This window comes from Xiphophorus hellerii, chromosome 11, assembly GCF_003331165.1.
Source record: "Xiphophorus hellerii strain 12219 chromosome 11, Xiphophorus_hellerii-4.1, whole genome shotgun sequence".
NCBI lineage: Eukaryota > Metazoa > Chordata > Actinopteri > Cyprinodontiformes > Poeciliidae > Xiphophorus > Xiphophorus hellerii.
The window spans coordinates 25,567,481-25,589,989 of record NC_045682.1 but is presented as its reverse complement, the minus strand read 5'-3'; the positions used below and the strand labels follow the sequence as shown (position 1 = coordinate 25,589,989).

Below are 22,509 nucleotides of genomic sequence, written 5' to 3'. Positions count from 1 at the left end.
GTTCTAAAGTTCTAAAACCTTTGAATATTTTTAATATCTTCAGAGTGGATAATGTCCCTTTTTAATATATTCTTTAATTTTTTTTAAAGACATGATATATTGTTTTTTGAGATATATGACCATTCATTGAGTTGTCAAAAAAAGTTTTTTTATTTTAATGGGTTCTTGATTTTATAGTTCTACTAATCAGGTTTTTTGTGTGGCCACACCTGGAACTAAGCTTTCCATTAATGTACCCTGAGTAGACCAGAACTTTATTGTCCTTTAGTTTGATCCTTTAATCACACGTAATACGCGATTTAAAGATGTGTGTAATTACCTTTGTCGCTAAGGCCTTTGTTCATTATCATACAATCCCTTATTAAATAAAATGTAATTTTACAGTTTTGTACTTTCCTACGTTATCTTTGCCTGATAGAAAATTTGTTTATCTTCAAACTTGTAAGTTCCACCTAAATGGATTGAAAACGAAATCTGTAAGAGGACAAATACTGTTAAAATCAAACTTCAGTCATCAATTGTGCATTTTAAAAAATGAGCAAGAAAACAATTTAATTACTCTAAAAAGACAATTGCAGGGGAAACAGAAAGAGGTAGCGGAAGGAAGGAAGAAGGAGGTGGGGTCGAGATGAGAGGGGTGCCCTCCTGGGTGTAAGCAAAATTACCCACATATCCCACTTCCTTTTTTCCATGATATAATTTAAGCCTGGTAATAGCTAAAGCAATTTGTCTGAGCATGTTTGCCTGCGTGTGAACTGTGCAGATATCTGTGCGTCGTGCGTGCATGTGTGACAAGGAGGGAGTCTCGAGAAGCCTCTGGTTGCGTGGGTCGGGCACACCTCAGAGCGTTGTAATTACAGCAGAAGCTTTGAAGTGGCAGAATGTTTGGCAGGGATAATCAGCAGGCTGGGCCACACTTAAATTCTCATTAAAAGCAATGAGTCAGGACATCTCACTCATAATTTCTTTATTGTCTTTGATGATCTTGAAGCCACAAAAGGAAAAGCTTCAAAAGTAATGCGTGAACATTCATCCATCCATCCATTTCCTGTACACTTTTGTCCCTTAGAGGGATCCGGAGGGGTGCTGGTGCCTGTCTCCTAATGGGTGAACAATGAAATTTATTTTTCACAGTATTCTTGTATTGATACATATGATAAATATAAATGTACCACATTTATATGACATTTCCTAGTTATATTACCAACTCAAAGTGCTTTACACTCCAATTCATTCAGTCACACTCCCAAATGCCTTATTTATTAAGCACTTTAAAACCGAGCTCAACACCTCAGAAGAAAAGGTACAAATACAAGGTGTAAAGAAATCATGATAAATTAATATACAACAGTTACAACAAACTGGACACAAAAGTAGATATAAAAAACATTTTATACTGCGTCAAACCTGATAGTTAAAGACTGTTCTTAGGAACAGTAAATAAAAGTTATCTTGCAAAACATTAATATGTAACACATCTGGTTGAGCGAGAAAGTGCATAAGCAGGGCAGCAGTTCTGACAGATGAAATGCTGCTCAACTACTGAGAAAATTAGCAAATTAATTATAAAATTTATCCAGACATAAATTTTGAGCTGTGGACAGGATGCCAAAACTGGCTAAATGCACCCTTAATTAAATCTACAAGGAAAAAAATAAAGCATTTTATATCAGTTTCAAACTAGAATGGGAAAACTCACTTGTTTCATAAAGAGGGGCATAACAGTAATATAGATTAAGATGCAATATAATGCAAAGGTTAATGGTTCAAATTTTTGTTTAGACAGTATCGGCTTCATCTTGGACAACAGATTTAAATGGAAAAGGCTGAATTTTACTACTGGATTGACCTCACTGTTGAGTTTAAGTAAAGAATCCTTTCTCACATGCATATTTGTGATAATGGTTTTCTCATATGGACATAAAGCTGCTGGTGTACTGAGCCCAAATGCATGACCTCAGTATTATTCTCATAAAATTTCAGGAAATTTAACGTCACCTATCTTTTGAGGTTAATCAATCTTTGAGCTTTGAAATAAGGCTCTAAATTTCTATTTAGTCAAAGTTTCTTTTCTTTTGAATAATATCACTAGGTCAATTAGTGCTCTGTTTTTATAGTGTCCTTTGAGTAGTGTATTTTTCTATATATATTTTTTTTCACATTAAATTAGTGACACTCTTAGTACAGTACAACCTTTATATGTGAATATGCAAATATAAAATTGGAAGAACTACTTTGTTGTTGGCTTGTGATGCTAATATTAGTTGGTATCATAGCAATTTTGTAACTGAACCGGTTTTCCAAGGTTCCGCTCTAAGCATTGATCTCAGGTTTCACGTCATTCACAGACGTGAACTTCTGAGGCAAATCAAACCTAAGATCACTCTAACTGCATTGTTCAAATACTAAACAAATACCTCAACAAGAACTGTTTCAAAACAACTCTTTAATAAAAACCGATCCAAGAAATAAAAAGGTTAAATAAAAATGCAGCTAAAGCTGTTTCTTGGGTATCTAAAATAAGAGCTTTGACCTGTTTTTAAAGTTAATCGCTCACCATAATACAAGGCAACAGAAAAACAAATGGCAGAGTGTTCAGTTAGTAACCCTTCCGTCGTATAAAGTAACTCGTCAAACCAGTGGGACATGTTGTAAACAACCGACACATCCACACGCAAGCTAATCATGCTGTATTCACTTTGATCCAAATTACCTCAAAGCTGTCACCCACCCCGCCTCTCCCCTGCCAGGCATGGGAAGCCCTCAGAGCCTCCGCCTGTAATACACCTAAATGACTACCTTGAATGCTACATTGGCGCCAGAGCCAATTAGCTGTTAACACAGTAGACAGATCTATTCAGTAGCCAGAGAATGAGGCCTCCTGTAAAGTGAAAGATTGATGCCCACTTTGCTAATGACAAGAGGAGGAGGTAATCTGTTGCTTGACTCAGGCCTGGGATATGTTACAGGACAGTCAGCTGATGACTGCGAGTCTGCAGGGGAGGCTTCCTGAGAAAATTAGCAGTTGACTGTGGGTCATTATAGGAGTTGAATAGAGGATTGTAAAACACCTACACATGGGTTTACCTACAGACGTTTTAATAAATGTAGTATTGTGGTTAGTAAAACTACATATAATGTCTTTTTAAACAGGAATAATTTTGTTATAGGGTTGTTCTCCCTTTATTGGGTTATAGACGATTAAACTTCCACTAAATGTTACCATATTTTTTATAAGGAGCTGACTTTCTTGTAATCTAAATGGCCTTGATCAACTGTTTTCCAGGAGCACCACAATCTCTCTCTGAGAGGTTCTGTAATTGAGAGCACTTGCTAGATTTTTTGTTACTTTCTCTCTTACATTATCACAGTTTTACACAGCAATATGACAAACTTATGTTACCTTTGCTTATCAGAGTTGCAGTCATTTTTCTTTTTGATTTAATTCCCTGGTTAGAGTCAAGTTTAGGTAATGTGACTAGTGTCATATCTACATTTTTTACTTATGAGAACTTATAAGAATTTGCCTGACTTAAATCCTGTCTTGTGTTTCCAGTCATCTTCTCCAGTGACTCCCCACCAGACATCCAGCATTTGTTCAGTTGCTTTAAGGCTTCGTCTACAGAGCAGGCAAATGTGATCCATGTGCAAACTATATCCAACTTTTTCACAGCAGTCTGACTGACCCAATTACAGACTGAAAATATTACATTTAAACAGCCATGTCACATTTTATCCAACTTTTATGTCATAATTATGCAACAGAAAAATCCAGACGCAAGTAAATCTGGACTTAAACGATGGCTGAAAATTCTGATTATGAAATTATGAAAGAAGTCTGTGTCACTGAAGCACGTCACATCGCAATCACTCCACTCCTGGCTATAAGTATAAATCCGAACAGATTCTGCTACAGACATTGAAACCAGTGCTCCACAGAAGGTCATTGCTATTAGTTGTGCTTTCTTTTTGTTAGCTTCTTTCCTGTTGGGACAACACTACTGGCTCCCACTGCTGAAAAAAACTTTGAAACTCATTGATAGACAGTGGCATCAATTACTTCTTTGGTAAAAAGTATCCTGATGTGTGATCTCAACGTTCTTCTTCTGATTGTTTGGGTACATAAACGGTTCACACAGAAGTCTCAATGCGATTCGGTTTAATTAGCAGTATAAATGACCTTACAAAAAAAATCTAACTTCAGCAGAAAAACAGAAATGATCATCAAGACCTGTTGTGTGAATGAAGCTTAAAATTTGCGATACTTTCAATACTGCAATGAATTTGTTAAACTTTTATATCCCAAAACTTTCATCTTCCAAAGCCGGTTTTAAGGGGCGAGACCTACACGTGCTGTTATAAAAAAATAAAATAAAATTCTGCACAGTGGAGTGTGCAGAGGCATAAACCATATTTTTGACCCATTTCTTGAACAACTCTATGGTTGTAATTTTTTCCACCAATTTCTATTATTCACATTCACAGCTTTATCAGACCTTGTTTTGCAGAAAAGTCTGATTATTATTGTCTATTTTCTTTCATGAATTTGTCTATAGACTTAAATAGAATTCCTTTATGATGTTTTTTGGAAAATGTATGCAGGGAAAATGGGGCTTTTTTGATTTTGATAATGCTGTATGTTACAAAATGTGAAAACCTTAGCTTTTACTCCCACTCTTTTGTCTATGCCTTGTGTCCTTGGCATTAATATTCAGATATTATTATTTAGTTCTGAATTATTTCCAAGCTTTGTTTTTGTTTGTTTTTTGTCAAGTTGTGTGATTTTTAATCGTGAAAAAAGTGCTAAAAATGACCAAAAATAACATAAATACCTCTGTACTTTGGCCGTCAAATCTTACAAATATATATTCGTGAGATATAATTGATATAATTAAGCATTCCTTTTAACTGGATCATTTTGTAGAGGTCTGAATTTATTTTAATTATGATTATGATGTCAACTGAGGAGTTCAGTCTCTTGGAACAAATTCACAATGTGGTAAAAAGATCAGAAACATGAAGGATCTTGTCTTATGAGTCAACATGCATCACAACCTTGTGACTTTAGGTTTCTAGTCAAAGTCTTAACCCACATACAGAGTATGAGTCTGACCAGAGGCCATCTGGTCCTCGCACAACCATGCAGATTCTCTGTAATGAACTATATCTTAATCATTTTTGACAGTTAGGATTTATGACAAGACCGACCTCTAAATCAAAAGGAGCCTTGTTATTATGGAGAGGCAGTGAAATGGTGAAATTGTTGTAAAGTGGTGCTGGAGGGGCATCTGTGCATGCTTTTCTCTCCGCGTGTGTGTTTGTCCCACATGTGATTGTGAGAGCGTGCACTGTCTTCTGGGAAGTGTTCCAGAGATTGGGGAAATCCACCTTCCACACAACAAACTACAACCACAACAACAAATCTGCTCAAGAGAAAATTCTCATCCCATCACAGCAAATAACATTTTATAGCGGAAAAAGCCACAGCTTTCCCAGCTATTATGACTGAGCTGCAGGCAGCCTTTAGGATACATTTAAAGTACAATGAGCTTACACTGAAGAAGTGAAGTGGGACAAATATCACTTAGGCTTGCAGCAACCCTGGCGTATTTTAGTGACTGTAAAAAAAGTCAGTGATAATGTTGTTAATTTCTAAATGTCAGACATATTAATTGATATGTCTGATCCTACCTTGATCCTACATTTATAGAATTTAATTTTCAAGAATTATCTGTAAGTTGTACTTTTTTGAGGAGAACACCCATTCATATTTTTTTACTCAAACTGCTATCATCACCACCATTATTTAGAAAAAAACAAACATTTGAGACCTAAAGTTTGTTCTTATTAACTTATTTTATGCATTTTAAAAATAAATAATTTAATTACAATCAAGTCCTTGTATGTTGCTCAAGACTGAGGGCTGGATCAAGTTTGCCAAGACTTTTCCGCCTCAATTAGGCTATTAGAGTTAGAATTTGTTTCCTTTGAAAAATTCAGGTGAGGTTTTCTTTTTCCTGCAGTGAGCAAATATTAAATCAGCTGTCCTAAAACATGCCTCACAACCATTAGCTTATTATTTTTTATCTCTTTAAGACAGTCTGCTCCTTTTCTTTTCTCTCACTGGAACATTTATCTATTTTATGGACATCTTGTAATCACTTTGCTTAAATCCTATTATCTCCTACTGAATGTTGCCATGATCAAAGAGCTCACATCCAGACTCAGAAGCAGCCTGTAGGATGATTTTCACCTTTTTTTTTTATTGTCCTGAACAAAACATTAAACATCAATCACTAAAGCACAGCATATTTAAAAAATCTCAAGGGAAGAATAAGAAAAACTAATTTAAGTCACTGGGATTTTAAAGTATTAATGAACTGGCTGTGTACATTGAGTGTTCGAGCTGGTTGACAAAAACTAAATGATTGTGAACAAAGCAGTTTTGAAGATGAGCTAATTTCTAAAGGTGTTTTTTTAACACTGGAAGTTTGGAAAGTCTCCGCCAGCATCACAAACTGGACTTATAATCAGTCAAGTCATACAAGAAATGAATGAACGTATCTCACAGAAGCATTTAAATATAAGTCCATTCAACAGTCTCAAAAGTATAAACCTTTTTTTGAAATAGTAGCAGTTTAAAATGTTTAAGACTTTGTAAGCTGAGAAAAAGCTCCAAATGGGAGTTTTTACATGCTAATCATTCAACACACCAACACATTGGTCCCAAAAAAGATCTACGGAATAAATTTGTACCATTAAAACTAAAAATGCTTTACTATTCCCTGAGCTTTGCGATGTTGTGGGGTTTAACCCTTCAGTTTATTTTCAAGTTGATGCAGTTTGGCTTTTAGAATCTGGTCAGTGATTCTTTCATTGAGTCACGAAGAACAAAGCACTTGGTAAACAAATCAGCCACTGCACCAGAATAAGGAAAAGGAAACATCAAAGTCACTCGTAACTATTTTAAAGGTTAACTATTCGGAAAACTCTTGATGGCTTTCTGACTCACTTAGTAGACTGGTGCAAAGTAAACTGAGTAACATGTTTGAGAAAGACACTGAGTATTCTTTTAGTCAGACCCACTTACTTTTTCAGAGGTTAGGTCGTTGAACATGTAGCTGGCTGACAGACTGTCCAACAATCCTGATGGCCAATTAAACTGAGGTATAAACAAGCACATGACCTGACACCCCAATGTCTCGAGATGTGATCTGATAAAACCTTTTCTGTGTTTGTGTGTGCATGTGTGTCCTTGCTTAGTGGTAGACTTCTGACTCAGGCTCACTGCTGTTTAACAAGCTGGAGACTCCAGTTACTCTGAGATCAAGGACAGAGTCCTGATAGACAGTGGAGAGTACACAAACAGTTCAACTGATCTTTGTTCTGACCCTGTGGAGAAAAGTGAGTGTTCAGATGAGTGTGATGACCCTGTCTTCACCCACAGGGTCAAAGGTTTCTGACATCCTTTGAAATGGAGCAAAAGAGACTGGCTGCTGAACTGGTTGGAAATAAGGTAGTAATCATGATTCAGTCCATATGCTTACATCCAAAACATAAGTAAATGGAAAAAAGATGGAGTAAGCTTAACATCTGCTGTGCGTAAATATTTATGCATGCTCTGTAAAAGTGTGATTAAATCAATCTGCCACTTTAATTCTTTGTAAAGTTTTAAAATTTTGTCGCATCTACAGTATAATAGCCCAAAAAATAAAACACTCTTTAGTCTGAAACAATTTGAAAGGAAACTGTTTCAGCTCTTCAACTATAGCTCTTCTTCCAAACACCTAAAGCCAGAAGTTAAGTTCCCCTTTGCTTCTTTTGTAAACTTTCTGAAAGACTGAGACGATTATACACTTGCAATATATTGTGGAGCCCTAGTGTGGTTCATCAAGCACATCTTAAGTTCTCATTAACACACACAGGAAGGGTAGTGGAGAAGTGTCCTGATACAGAAAACCAAACTTGACTTCAGCCATGAAACGTTTCTTCAGTAACTCTGAAAATATAGCAAAACTGCATTATACTGATTTATAAAATGACAGCTTAGAGAAGGGTTCACCTTCCATCGTACACATTATAATGGTAAGTTGGTGATGCCATCGCTCAAGTGGAGCAATAAGAACCATAATTTGATGCCTCAGTCATTATTTGTGTATCTGCGTTTCATATTTTACATATTTCAAACACTTCATATCCCACAGAGTCCTCTTCATTTCCTCATGAAACATTAGTATTTTAATCATGACAGAATACCTGGTAAAATAACAGTTACTGATACTCTTGTTTCCTTTGATATTTTACAATGCTTTTAAGATCTTTTAAAAACTGTTGTAAAATATTGACATAAAAGCGAAATATATGACTTGATGTTTTTCATTTTTGACCAGGATGAAAATCAACTATTTTCTTGCACTTCAATTTTTGAAGCAAAAACAGTCATGAACCTTTGTCAGTTAAAATTTATAATGATTTTAACGAGTTGAAAAAGATTTTCACTCAGTTGAAATATTACAGATCAGATTAATAGTAATACAACAACTATTTATAACCTTAACAGCTTTGTTAAATAGTTCCATAATTGTACATTGTTGTTAGTCCCTTATGGGCGTCTTTAAGCTTTTTAAGATGAGCTGCCTGCTGATTTTAAGATAATTGCTGACTGTAATAGTAGCCAGGAAGTGGGATGATCAACTCCAGATGAGGAAACTATAGAGAGGAGAGACCAAGTAAAGCATAAAGGGGGCAACTATTATGAAACAGAGAGAAAATAGTATTAGTAAGAAGAAAAAGGAATATTTTGTACACTAGATTTAAGTTATTTAGTACTAGATAAAATCTGAAAATCAAAATAACATTTTGCTTTGATTGTTTTGAGAAAAGTTTAGTGTTTTGTTCATTGTCAGTGAACCTAGGTGTGAAATGTAATTTTGCTCCTTAATTTACTACTAATGACTGAAAAGTATCAGTTGAATCTCATTTTAATTTCCTTGTGGCTGTGTTTTACTACAGTGAATGTATCTTGCAGTTTGTCTGAGTTGGGAGAACTCTGTAACATTGTTTGTGTTTGGAGTAATTGCTGTCATTATGGTGAATTAGTGCTCAACCCCAACTCAAGTGGTTCTCTAAAACCAGCCCACAGTGCTCTGTCTCTATCTTGCTCTCTGGTCCTACTGCCTTGTTACAATCAATTAAGCTGATTACAAGCACAATCTTCACCACTTCAAAGTTGGGCAATTAGAGAGGGTGAGACTAACTGTCTCTCTACCCTCCTGCCCCCACAGCCTCCTCCCTGCCCTGTTGTTTGTCTCCCAGTCGGAAACTTTGGATATATAGTGTTTTAACTTTTGAGGCGTTGAACTCTGGTTGTGGTTTAAAGAAAAAATAACCTTTTTGGAAACAAAACAGTGTTTTTATGGTAAGATTAAAGGATAAACGACAAGTAATGAGCTAGAGACAATTGGTGCTCTGGGTCCTCTTTAAAGCTAGAGGTCGACTCCTCGTCAGGTCAGACGACAGGCCTCACAATAAATGGAGGGACACGCAGGGAGGGAGCGAGACACCAAGTCTAGACGGCATATTTAGGGACCCTCCCTGGTTGCTTTGTTCTGTGCCATGTCTACAGGTAATTACCCCGACAAACCACCGTGAACTCCGTCAAACCTGAGACAACTGATGGGTGAAAAGGATGAAAAATAAGTGAAGCAAAGGAATCAATTAATTAGTACACATTTGCTCACATATACATTTGACAGTGAGCTGTCAAGCATGAATGTGTTATTCCCAGTGAAGCAGAGCGAAAAATATGCTGTGCTGCCTTAAAACTGACAGCTTTTTTAAATAAAATGGCTCGTTTGTACAGAAAAACAATTAAAATAATAAAAAATACCTTTGTAATATTCGATCAGGGATATGTTGACTTAAACCTAAGGGTACACCAGTTAAATGTCATGTTCCTTATACCAAAGTACATATATAGTGGCACTTTATTTTAAACATGAAACCTTTTGGATTTAGGCTAATGCAGTCAAAATTTGTAAACCAGTATCCACACAATCATTTACCATGGAACCATAGAATCATGTATGTATGTTTAACTGCGACAGAACTCTGACCAGAACTGAACTGCTTCTTGATTCTTCATTGCTGCCCGTTCTTCAGAGAGACTTGCTGCTTGCCCAGGTCATTTCGCTCCAAAAGTCAACGCATGCGTTTCTGGCGCTGCTCAAGATCAAACTCATAATTACGCTCCTACACACCGTCTCTGATCGCAGACAGCATGTCCGTCAGTCCACTGCTGTGCTAAAGCCAGCAGACGTCCAATTCAAATTCTACAATTTCTGGGAGTTTGTTGAAAAGCAGGTAACATTTCATAAAACTCATTTTTTGACTGATGTGACTTATACTGCGGCACTTCCAGTTATCTGGAGAATACAGCACAGTGGGTCGTGTGTTCTTAAAATATGAATGGAAGAAGAAGTCAAATCTATAAATAGAGGGAAAACTTCAGCTTAAGCAATTAGAGAAGCATCAAGGATCATTTATTTTCACTTGTGCGTCCCTGAATAATCTATAGCAGGGGTCTCAAACTCCAGGCCTCGAGGGCCGCAGTCCTGCAGTTTTTAGATGTGCCACAGGTACAAAACACTGGAATGAAATGACTTAATGACCTCCTCCTTGTGTAGATCGGTTTTCCAGAGCCTTAATGACCTAATTATTCTGTTCAGGTGTGGTGCAGCAGAGGCACATCTAAAAGTTGCAGGACTGCGGCCCTCGAGGACTTGAGTTTGAGACCCCTGATCTATAGGGTCTGAGTTAGATAATGAGCAAGCAATCCAAAAAGAAAAAAAAAATCAAACAATAACAATTAGTGTTGTTCATAAGTGCTAAACCATTTTAAGGCTCATTTGTGTTTAAACTTTTGGTGAGGTCCTGGCAAAAGTGTAAGCAACATGTTTTTTCCTGGTTTCAAGGGGAGGGAAAAAAGACAGAACTCCAATCCCCACACCTACTTGCAAGCATTCCCACTCAGCAATATTGCTTGTCAGACGACATTTGAGGGATTAACCTTGAATTTCCCCTGGGCCATCCCAGCTCCCCTCCCCCTCTTTTCTCAGTGTTTCCCTCTCTGAATAGTTGCGCAATAAGTGGCGCCGCTTCAGAGCCCCCTGGGTATTAGAGGGTTGAGTGGCGTCCTAGAGAGCTGTAATTACACCACCACTCAGGTGATTTAAGGGTCCTGGAACATGCTGACCCATGCATGGCTCCAAAATCCTACATTACACTGACACCTACCCTTTTGAGCACCTCAGAACATGTTACTTATTACATGTTTAACGATCATGCAATGCAATAAAAGCTTCTTTGGCTTTTCATCAAAGAAAACAAATATAAATCAGTTTCCATGTTGTGATATAACTTTTTTCTTTTTTACATGTTTTAATTTCTTGTCAGTTATTATTGACAGTATTGTGAAGCACAGGCTTCAAAGCGACTCGTAAATTTATGATTAACGACAATGAACTCTGCTTGACTCTGTTAAAAGATTCCCACCTTTGTGATCCTTCCTGCAAGCATATATTTTATGAATCATTCCCAGTTAAAGTTAATGGAGATTATTCAGAAAGAAATATTAATCATAGACAAGTGCTAGTCACAAGAAAGTGTACATGACAGGGTATAATAAGAGAAAAGGCTGATAATTGGGTTAGGTTGACTCTCCACCCCCTGCAGACACTGTGGTGACATGAGGGAATGTTTCTCTTTTAACAAGGTCAGGGCTAATGCTGCTTAATGGAAAGAGGATGTTCCTCTGCCCTGTACTCTTCAACTCTCGCCTCTCTTCTTTCTATCTTTGCGTTCTTTTGCTTCAACTTGGAAGCCAGTCAGTGCTTCCTCCAAGCACTGACTGACTTTTAGAAATGTATTGCTTTCACCTAATCTCTGTTGGCATAAGGTTTCAAACTGGTGATTTTAAAAGTTAGATTAGGTCTCTTTTGTGCAACACTGCAGATAGCCGTAGGCAGAAAATGCAGTTTAAAAACTGTAAATTGCTCTGTTGATTGTTAATTTTAGAGATTTTCAAGTGACAGTCAGGGAGTGTTGCCCAATTTGAAAGGGGAAACAAAAGTCGAAGAGGGATTAAAAGAATAAAAGGCAAGCGTTATCACAAAGAGAGATTTTGAATATTTTCTTTTCACCTGGGGCTTTCTCAGCATTAGTAAATAAGGTGTTAAACTTTTCTTTCTTCCTGTGAAGGCTTTTGTTTCTGACGGTGCTGGTTAAAGAAATTGTGCCTTTTCAGTTGTAATCCCTGCAATTAAACTTGAAGGTGCGGCTCCATTACCTTGGAAGGCTTAGTAATGACCCAGGAGAGAATATAATTGCTTCTTAATTTGAAGTTGTGAAGCGCATGAAATACCTGAGGCTCAGCCTGCCGTCTCAGCAGTGGTTGTTCATGGATTAGCTCCTTTTTTCTTCCCAGTTTCTCTTTTTTTTTTACAATCTGGGAGCTTTCTAAAACTTGTTCTGCAATGCTCTTTGCACATCTAACTTGTTATTGATCTTTGTGACTGGTGTTTTAAGACTGCCCTTAAAGAATGGGAAATTAAAAGTTGAATCCTCAAGTCATGGCAAATGAAAAAAAATGTAAAAAAAGTGCAAAAACATAAAGCAGGACAAAAATATAAGTATAATATCTTCAATAACTTGCACTTTCATAAATAGAACACCATGAAAAGGGACAAAAATTAAAACAAAAAAAATACATGAAGCACTTTACAACCTCTGTGTATAGAGCAAAAGAATTGAGAAGCACACATTTTTATTACAGCTGCAGTACTGTATTGTAGTTGACGTTTTTGCAGAACATGAAAACAGTCACAACACAAATCTGTAGATATTTTGTTTTGCCAAAAACAAATTGCTATGCCAATTCTTACTTCATATCTTAAACAAATCTGTAAGTAAGATCTAAACAACTGGTTTTGACTCCTTTAGTCGGCAGCAATTATATGAAAAAAGCATAGCAGGCATTCATTTTCATGTTACGAATGACGCTGGTATCACGCCAGGGGTGAGACGATAACACCATTCATTATTCAGACATGACATCTGTCCAGAATGACAGATTATATATAATTATAAAGCCTTCAGGTACCCATAATGGTTTTTCAAGTCCTGTCTTTTGTCCACGATGAGAGATTTTCCAAACCGTAGGTCGTAGCTCAACGCCAGCTAATCATTATTTAGCTGCAGGATCTAATGTTATTCAGTCAGGAATAAACTGGATGAAGAACAGCTTGTTTAAAAGGTTAAATTATATTTATTGTTAACATGCAAGGTGCCTTGCAAAAGGCTTTTTTTCCAACATCTCATGTCAGAACCACAAACTATAATGTGTTTTATTTTATAGACAGTGTATTGCATATTATTATATAATCTGAAAATATTGGCGCTAGAATGTATGTAACCTGATTTAGCAGTTTCACTTTCATTCAATTTTAGCACGATTTCCTCTTTTGTCTCAGCTGAGGTTCAACTGCATTTTTGCTGTAAAACAAATTTCTGTTTCATCAAGACGAAGACACTGTCATGTTCTGCAGGAGAGATATTTACTACTTTCAACCTTTTAACAGAACTCCACTTCAATATTCTGCCTTGTTGTTATTTCATTCATTATCTCATAATGTCATTATTTTAAGTGCGACTTTGCCCTTATGTTAACCCTGCTGAAAAATTAAGATAAAACTGGTAACATACATGAATTTAATATTGATTCATGTATGAAAAATATTAAGTGGATCCATGTTTCCATATATCAAGGCTTGTTGTTGCTGTCATTCCCAGTTATTAGTTTGTATATATTTTACTTTGATTAAGTAAAGTCACCACCTGAGCGTCAAAAAAAGGCCTTTTTAAACAAATCTGTAAGTATTTTGTAATGCTTACCATTTGTAAAAAGGCATTTTTATGCTTTTGCATTGTGTAATTAGAGTAACACAACACCAGACCAGTACCTTTAATCATCAATTAAATTTTAATTAATTTTTCAAACGCATCCAAACAAAAACCCTACAGGATTCATAAATCACTCAACTACTAAAATATTTTCCCCAGGCCTCTTTCTGTGAGTGAGTTTGTTAGTTTTGAAAATAAATACTGCTGTTGTCTCTGAGTGAGCTGCAGAAGGAAAGAAGAACCTGACAGGCAGGATGTCAGTTACATGGCAGCAGTGAAATCTACACTTAGTGCCGGATTAAAACTGTCAGCTGTCAATAGAGACGACTGCCAGGCACAATCTGCATTGTACTGTTTGTGTGTACATTTAGATACAGGGTAAGCTGTTGCTCAAGCATTCACTTATGCACAGACACTCTTTTATATTTATGACTAGTATTAATATCACTACTTTTCATAATAAAGATTAAAGTGCAAACAGGTCCTTTTTTTCTGTCTGGAGTTTTATAATCATCTGTCTTGACGCTAACTCCTTAATTATGTCAAGACTTTGTTTACTTCATTCATATTGTATAGCATTAATATTTTAATAGGTATCTGACACACATGCATGGACACTATAGCTAAACTACACTCCATATTGTAGGTAGTTAAAATGGGTGGTACAGTAATTGTGATGCATTCATTTGAGTGTGTGGTTCTGCCGGTTTATCGTCTTCATTTTTCTGCTCTTGGTCAGACTCTGGCTCCAACATGTAAGGTTGGATGGTCAAGCCGTCTGTTGTTCACATATTTTATAAACATGGGAATAAAAAGTTTCTCTGCCCGTAGATAATTGTATCTCTGCTTTCAAACTAAAAAAATGGCCAAACAGGGTGAAGTGGAACGCTGTGTGACATGGAGAGGGGCAGGGCGTGAAATGTCTCATTCACATTTAAAAAGACCGCAGCAAAACAATTTGCTCTAAAATGGGCCTCAGAGCAGAAATAAACGAAGGATCTGTGGCGCTACAATAATGAGGAATTCAGACCAAAGAATTCCAGTTTACTTTATATAGACCAAAAGTGAATGATTTACATATGAAAACAAAGGATTTAATGGACATATCATTAAAGTGATATGTCCACTTTAATATTGATCTACCGCATAATAATCTAACATATAAGACTTTGGTGGAGACATGACAAATGTGAGAACATTTAAGGTGTTCAAATGACTTGGCAAAGATATAACGTCTTATAGAAAGAAAGAAATCAAGTCAAAGCTTCTTGACCATTTGTACGCCTCTACACATCCAAAGTGGTGTATGAATGCCTGTGGATGCATATTCTATACGCCCAAATATGATAACAGAAGCACTTTGATGCCATCTACCACAGTCACTGTATGCCTACCATTGCTACTTTGTAGACTGAATATCCAAATGTAAGTTTAATTCGTGACATGCATAAATTATTCTCTAATTACATAGAATGTGCTTGACACAAAAATTCAAAACAATTTTCTATATAATTTTAAATAAGTGTTGGCAAGGGTTCATAAAGAATTTAGGCATATGTTGTGCAGGCACAGCAAGCCGCCCTTCCCTACAGGACGGTGCCAGGCAAGTGGGTATGGACAAAAGCTGGATGGGCATATGCTGTCGGTCTCTGTGTGTCTATAGGACTGAAAATTCTTTCTATGTATTTGCTATGTTAATACTCTGTCAACACTGTAACTAACTGCAGGTTTCCTAAGTAAACATACTTCTGTTTCTGGGAAGTTTTTTAAGAGCTTACATTTTAAGTCAGCCATGTAGAAAACTTGTGTCTGACTCATGAAGCTGAGTTGTTTACTTAAGATTTTCACGCAAAGATGTTCTGTTCCTAAAAAAAATTAAAAAGACTGTTTATGAGCGTACTTTGCAAGAAATTTGCAAATTTTCTGAAAATAACTTAATGTCTCTTCTTAATCGCATAATTTTTCAAAATATCAAGCTTTTTCTTGAATTTAGAATTGTGGGAAAATAGTTTTTGAAACTGGAAAAAAGTCATCATTTATTTCCAATATTTAAATAACATCAGCAAGCTGACTTAACTTGAAAACAGGAGCTTTTTGCTCCAATTCTTTTTTTTGTCAGGCCTTTTATAATCATCAAAGAACTGTTTTGATTAATGACCGGAGCCCTGGTCTCTGCACACCCTAATAAAGCAATAATTCAAGGCACCTTCCGTCTTCACACCCGTCCAAATAAGATGAAGATAAAGTAGTTTAATGATCAATTACAAATCCATTAAAGTCAACTTTAAGATATGCATGGATGGTTTTTAATCACAAGTCATATTATCCTTACATGTTTTACTTTGTGTAACAATAATTTCACAGTTTTCCTCACTTCAACAGAAATCTCCAGAAAGTGGACCACAGAATGTGTAGCACAGACACATAAGGAAAAGGAAAAAGGAATTTAGTGGGGAAATAATTCAACCATGATGGGAAGCCACCGTTGACCTGTGTGTGTTTGTGTGCTTGGCCTCACAGTGTTTCCACTCAATTAAGAACTTATTAGGACTTAAAAACCCTATCCTATTTCACACACACAACCAGGATTAGCCTTCAAAGCCTGCGGTTTGCCTCTTTTTTTATGTTGCAACACTTAATATTTTATGTTAGAGTGACAGTCAGAACGTTTAACAAAGGTCACATGTCAAAGATTTTACCACTGCATAAATATTGTTCTTCCTCAGTAGCTAATGATTCATGTCATGGATTAGTCTGTAATATGTCTTAACAAACTGGAAATAAATGACTGGGAAATATTTGCGTATCTCCTTTTCACTTTTAAAGTACAGTACAGACCAAAAGTTTGGACACACCTTTCTAATTCAATGGGTTTTCTTTATTTTCATGACTATTTATAAGGCAAGAAATCCCACTTATTAACCTGACAGGGCACACCTATGAAGTGAAAACCATTTCAGGTGACTACCTCTTGAAGCTCATCAAGAAAATGCAGAGTGTGTGCAAAGCAGTAATCACAGCAAAATGTTGCTACTTTGAAGAAACTAGAATATAAGGGGTTTTTTCAGTTGTTTTACACTTTTTTGTTTAGTGCATATTTCCACATGTGTTATTCATAGTTTTGATGCCTTCAGTGTGAATCTACAATGTCAATAGTCTGAAAATAAAGGAAACTCATTGAATTAAAAGGTGTGTCCAAACTTTTGGTCTGTACTGTATATTGCTAGAGAATGCAATAAGTGTTTTTACTCATTGAGTTATTTGTGTTCAATTTAGATAACAGCTTTTAAAAATTAGTCAATAAGCCTCCTGTCCTCTATATACGCTATTTTCGTAGTTTTTTTTTTCAGTGATGGTGCCCCACAAGTCTGGCCTTTCTGGAAAACTTGATAGAAGAAAGCCATTTTAAAAGACTTCTATAAGAAGTCCTGTTCACAGTAGGACACAAAGGTAAAGGTAATTTTATTTATATAGCACATTTTCAGCAACAAGGCAATACAAAGAGCAATACAAAGAGCAAACATGTTGAAGAAGATAAAATGATATTTTTTTTTACTATACATGCAACACGTTAAAAATGACTGAAAGCAAACTCATCCTAGACACATCAGCCCCAGTGTGAACAATATCAAGTGTCAAACATTTCCATCTACATGGTGGCAGCAACCAGGTTGAATCACCCTGAATACACCATTCAAGTAAGGTGGTGGCAGCATCAGGCTGTGGGTATGCTTTTCTTCGGTAGGGAAAGAGAAGCTTGTCAGATTGGGAAGATGAAAGAGGCTAAATAGAGAAATATATTTCTGTGAACCTAACAGAAATAAAACCTGTTAGGTTCACTTTCCAAGAGTATAGGGACCCTAAACATACAAACGAGATCTTTTCAAAGCACAAACCTCAATTCAAAGAGGAATATGGACAGACTTTTACTGTTTTGCAAAGAGAAAGAGTCAAAAACTAATTTTTAAGATTTGGAATGATTAAACAAGTACTGAGTACAAACATGCCTTTAACTTTCCACTTCGCAATTATGCCCTGTTTTGTTTTGGCCTACATCCCGAAACTTTAAAATAAATACTGCAACATTTGTTTTTGTAATGGGACAAAAGTTCAAGAAATACAAATGCTTTTCCAAGGCATTGAAAATTGTTTTAATGAAGTGTATAAACCAAGGAACGTCCTGGACCAGAGAGGTATGAAGACAGGAAGCTGAGTCTCTTAAAAAAAGTCTACAAAAAACCCACACACTTTGTGATCTTGGGTTAATTTATAATAACAAGACCACAGTCATGATTAAAAGCCTTGCAGTAGCAAACATTTAAATTGTTTACACATTTGTTGTAATTTGGAATCAGAGTTTTGTAGACTCTGGTTACAAAGTCGTCAAGCTACAAAGATTATAGGAAAATAAATATCCCTCACTTGTTCACAAATTAGGAACATAATAGGACATGAAAAAGCAATGTTGAGGAGAAAACACAAAGGGACAGGAAAGAAATGAAAATGAGTAAATTATATTGATGAAAGTGTTGCTTGATGAAGACAGATAATGTATGAATCATATTTCTTGTTCTCTTGTCACATCATGTTTTATTCAGAGGACTCCTTTATTATGAGCAAAGCTCTGTGGAAATGTCTCTTTGCCTTGTTCTATCTGTCATCATATCACATTAGTGTCACAAGCTAAATGCATCAAGGCGGGATATCAGATTGCTTACAGAGATGGGACTAAGATGGACTGAGAGTCAGACAGCAGGCCGTTCTGTGCTCATTGTGTCGCTTTGAGTCTCTGACACAACAAGGAAATTCTACCTGTAGCCATTATGATAGATGCACTAATAAACCTTGAGATTGAGTTTCAAACTGGAAAACAGTTGGGAATTTTGAGGGGTTGTCACATAACCTGTGAGCAGTAGTGAGGATATCCTTAGTGTATATTTAGTGGCACCATGGGTGAAAAGCCTTAAAATAAAAATATATGTATTACACCAACATATAAAGTCACACTAAAAATATTGAAAATGGCACATTTATTTTGAGTCTGTTAAGTTGGAGGGAAGTTTACATTGAGTAATATTCATCCATCCATCCACCCATCCATTTTCCAACACCCTTGTCCCTAGTGAGGTTGGGAGGGTTGCTGCTGTCTATCTCCAGCGAACGTTTCGGGCGAGAGGCGGCGTACACCCTGGACAGGTCGCCAGTCTGTCGCAGGGCAACACAGAGACAAGTAATATACATATATGTTTAATTTTAAATCACTTCTATGACAATAATTGGCACCGCTAACAACAAAAGTCACTTTATAAAGCAATCAGATTATATTCACAGTTGCATATGCATCAGTTCTAGAGTTGAATTAATACATTCCAGTTTTATCATAATTATCATATAATGCAGTCAATGATGGCTTAATATGCCAACTGGTAAAAAGATTTCTATCGAGACAATTGCATTAACACAGTGATTTTGCAGTAATGCTTCTGAACAAACATTGAACAGTTGATTGTATCAAGTCATTAACTTTGCAGCATTCCTTCATACTTAGCGTTCATGTGGCGACAGTGGAAATTATAATTCCCTTTCAATATGAAGAAACCTCCAGCAGAAGCTAGATTAGAGTGAGCTGCCATCTGCCATGACTGACTTGGGGTGTGAGAAGACAGATCAGAGACAAAAAACAGAAAAAAACTGTACAGGAGGAATTTCTGTTTTAAAGAAAAAAGTTAATAGCAGCAGTATATCCTTTAATGGCCACATTTAGGAAAAACTCAGCTAAAGAAGCAGTTTATCCTATGGCATGAAAAATAAAATACGTATACTTGCTCTTTAGTTGCTTTATCTAGTAGAGAAATTAGGTTAAACACAGCTAGACAAGGTTGAGTGCTGGAACTAATGCAAAGAGAACATGACACTATTTGCAGCAATAGCAATGATCCATCCAGACAGCTGTCAAACTGTGACACCTTCACAGTTTGACAGAACCAAATGTAACTAAACTCTTTGAAGAGAAAAAATAAAGAGAATACCAACTTAATGGCTGTAAAACCTGATGCATGATTGGAGAATTCGAAAATTTCCAATTAAAATCTCCTGCTTCAGTTTAGAAATTGTATTTCACACAAGATGCTCTTTTTTCATCCATCCATTCTCTTTTGATGTAAAAAAAACACTGAAATACATTTTTGACCTGACAATTTTAGATCCTCCCCATCACTGTTCCCAGGCTCTTTATCATTATTAATGAGACTTTTTGAAATGTTGACATTGTTTATAAACTGATTTGTTATGTTTATTTATATTAAAATGGTCACACAGTTACTGAAATTATTGGTGTACTACTTGAATTGAAGAGGCTTTCTTTTTTTTTTTCTCCTGTTGATTAATTTAAATGAAATATTTTTCTGAAATATTTTACTAGTTTAAAGTTGAAGCTGAAATTGACATCTCTGCTAAAATCACAAATGTTTCTTAAAAAAGTAGAATATCATCAAAAAAGCCTCACCTGTTTTTCCAAGACGTGTCGTTTTCTTTCTCTTCTTTATGTTTAGCACCATCCTCTGGTTGGCTGTATTATTCTCCCTATCTTGTGCACTGTCATCACCGTCACATAACTCTTGGCTGCTGGAAAACAGAAAAAAAGCCTTAGGGGACACATACAAATGACAAACTTATGTCACAGTTGAGAAGACAGTAGTTTGGGCTATGAGTGATGAATTAGGCACAAACCACAGAACGTCAATGCAAAAATAAAAAAACCTCTTTTCACAGAATGGTTTATTCAAACATTTTAAGCCAGAGTTGAGTGGAAAGAAAACACATAGAAACGGAACAAATTAACAAGGATAACAAAAAACTTAAAACAAAGTCTTTTCAACGATTATGGCAGATTCACAACATGCATGGGCATGAACTCTGCTTTTGCAACAAACTTTATAGAGATGCTAATTTCATAGCCAAGTCAAGGAGAAACCTGCAACACAGCGCATAAAAAAACCAAGCCATATCTAGTAGTTTCATTCCCTTTCCATTAGGACTGGCTCCCTGCCTACATTGTAAAACTTAACAATAACTCCTTTAATCACCATAGTATTGCAGTCCTTGTAAAAGTTGCCTGATTTACCTCCTTAGAGAATCAATGGAGGATTGTCAAGAGGAAAAGGAGAGACACCAGACCCAACAATGCAGACACAGAGAAAGCTGCTGCACCTTTTAAACATATAAAACATTCAAATTTAGTCTGTTCTTTGTTGGGTCACAATGATTTTGTATAATAAATAAATCTGTTTCACCCAGTGAGCAGACTCTTAAACACACTTGTTCACATACCATGGCTTAGTGTTTCAGGAGGGAAATGCATAGGAGTGATGTATAATGTAGTTGATAGTATAAGTTTTAACTTTAGCAAAGTTCAGCTTTGAGGATGTGATTTATCTGGTGCAAGATGTCCACCTTGTGGTGAAATGCTCTCAAGTCATTCTTTTTGTCTTTACTTCAGAACATAAACATTATTTGTCGGTATTTCTTCACCTGAGAGCTGGTGCAAAATATACTGTGATTTTTTTCTTCTTCAGTTTTTCTTGTTGCTACATGAAGGTCATCATTATATGTTGAAAAATCACAAAGCAAAGCCATTTAATGAGGAGGAGGAGGATGCAGACATTGTGAAGGCACAGTTGGCAGCAAGGCTGTAATTTAGCACACAAGTAAGTCTGAAATGTCAGACTAAAGCTGTGATCAAATTTCTACAGAGCTATGTGGGAAAGAAAATAGAACAAAAGGATTTTTATTTCAACCTTCTACTCTTTCTAAAACTATATTTGTGTGAAACTCTTCTCTACTTCAGCTCTCCCATCTGTGATTAAGTGTTTATTCATCAGATTTAATTATGGCATTTTATTAGTACCCTGTGACTGACATTGTAAGTGTATGGCTGTAGATGAAAATCAAAAGTTTTAACAAAAAGAGGTTTTAAACAAGGTAAAATGACTTATAGTCAGTTTACATCTTGTAAGATTAAAAAAAAATTAACTTCTTTTTAAAGATTTCAGCAGATAAACTGTTTGATCGATCTCTTTGTAAGTCATTATGTTTTTAATGAAAATTTTATATACTCTGACCAATGTCTGTACACTTAAAGCTTTATTCCAGTATAACTCTGAACAGCCTCTAGGTGTCATTGTGGTTCCTCTAAATGTACAGAGTGACAAGTAGATTATTATCTTTACAAATAAAAGACAAAGTGGTTTGGTTGTCATTAATGTATTGCCCCAGGTTAAAAAAAACAAAACACTCAGAGGTATCTGCCAGATTTAAAGTTTCATTATCTGGTTTAATATTTACAAATGTACTTCCTTAGCCTCACAGCTACAGGACTGTTCATTTTAGTATCATAATCATAGATTTGTGTCATTAGAAGTATGATAAGGCTGGGTATGCATCAATAACAGGGTTGAGCTGCAGCCACCTTATTACTACCTTCATTATTTCTACGTTTTCTGCCTGTGGTTGTTGAAAGTTTCCTTACTACAAAGATGCTGAAGGGAAAAT

At 36.0% G+C, this 22,509-nt stretch overlaps 1 long non-coding RNA gene across 1 annotated transcript; it reads right to left on the bottom strand.

Annotated features, from left to right (window-relative positions):
• Positions 1–952: 952 nt before the first annotated feature.
• Positions 953–20,655, bottom strand: LOC116729015 (uncharacterized). The gene is made up of 2 exons (XR_004341055.1): positions 20,465–20,655; positions 953–1,100 (listed from the first exon to the last, which is right to left on the bottom strand). It is a non-coding gene; the product is annotated as an uncharacterized LOC116729015 (long non-coding RNA).
• Between the last annotated feature and the right edge of the window lie 1,854 nt (positions 20,656–22,509).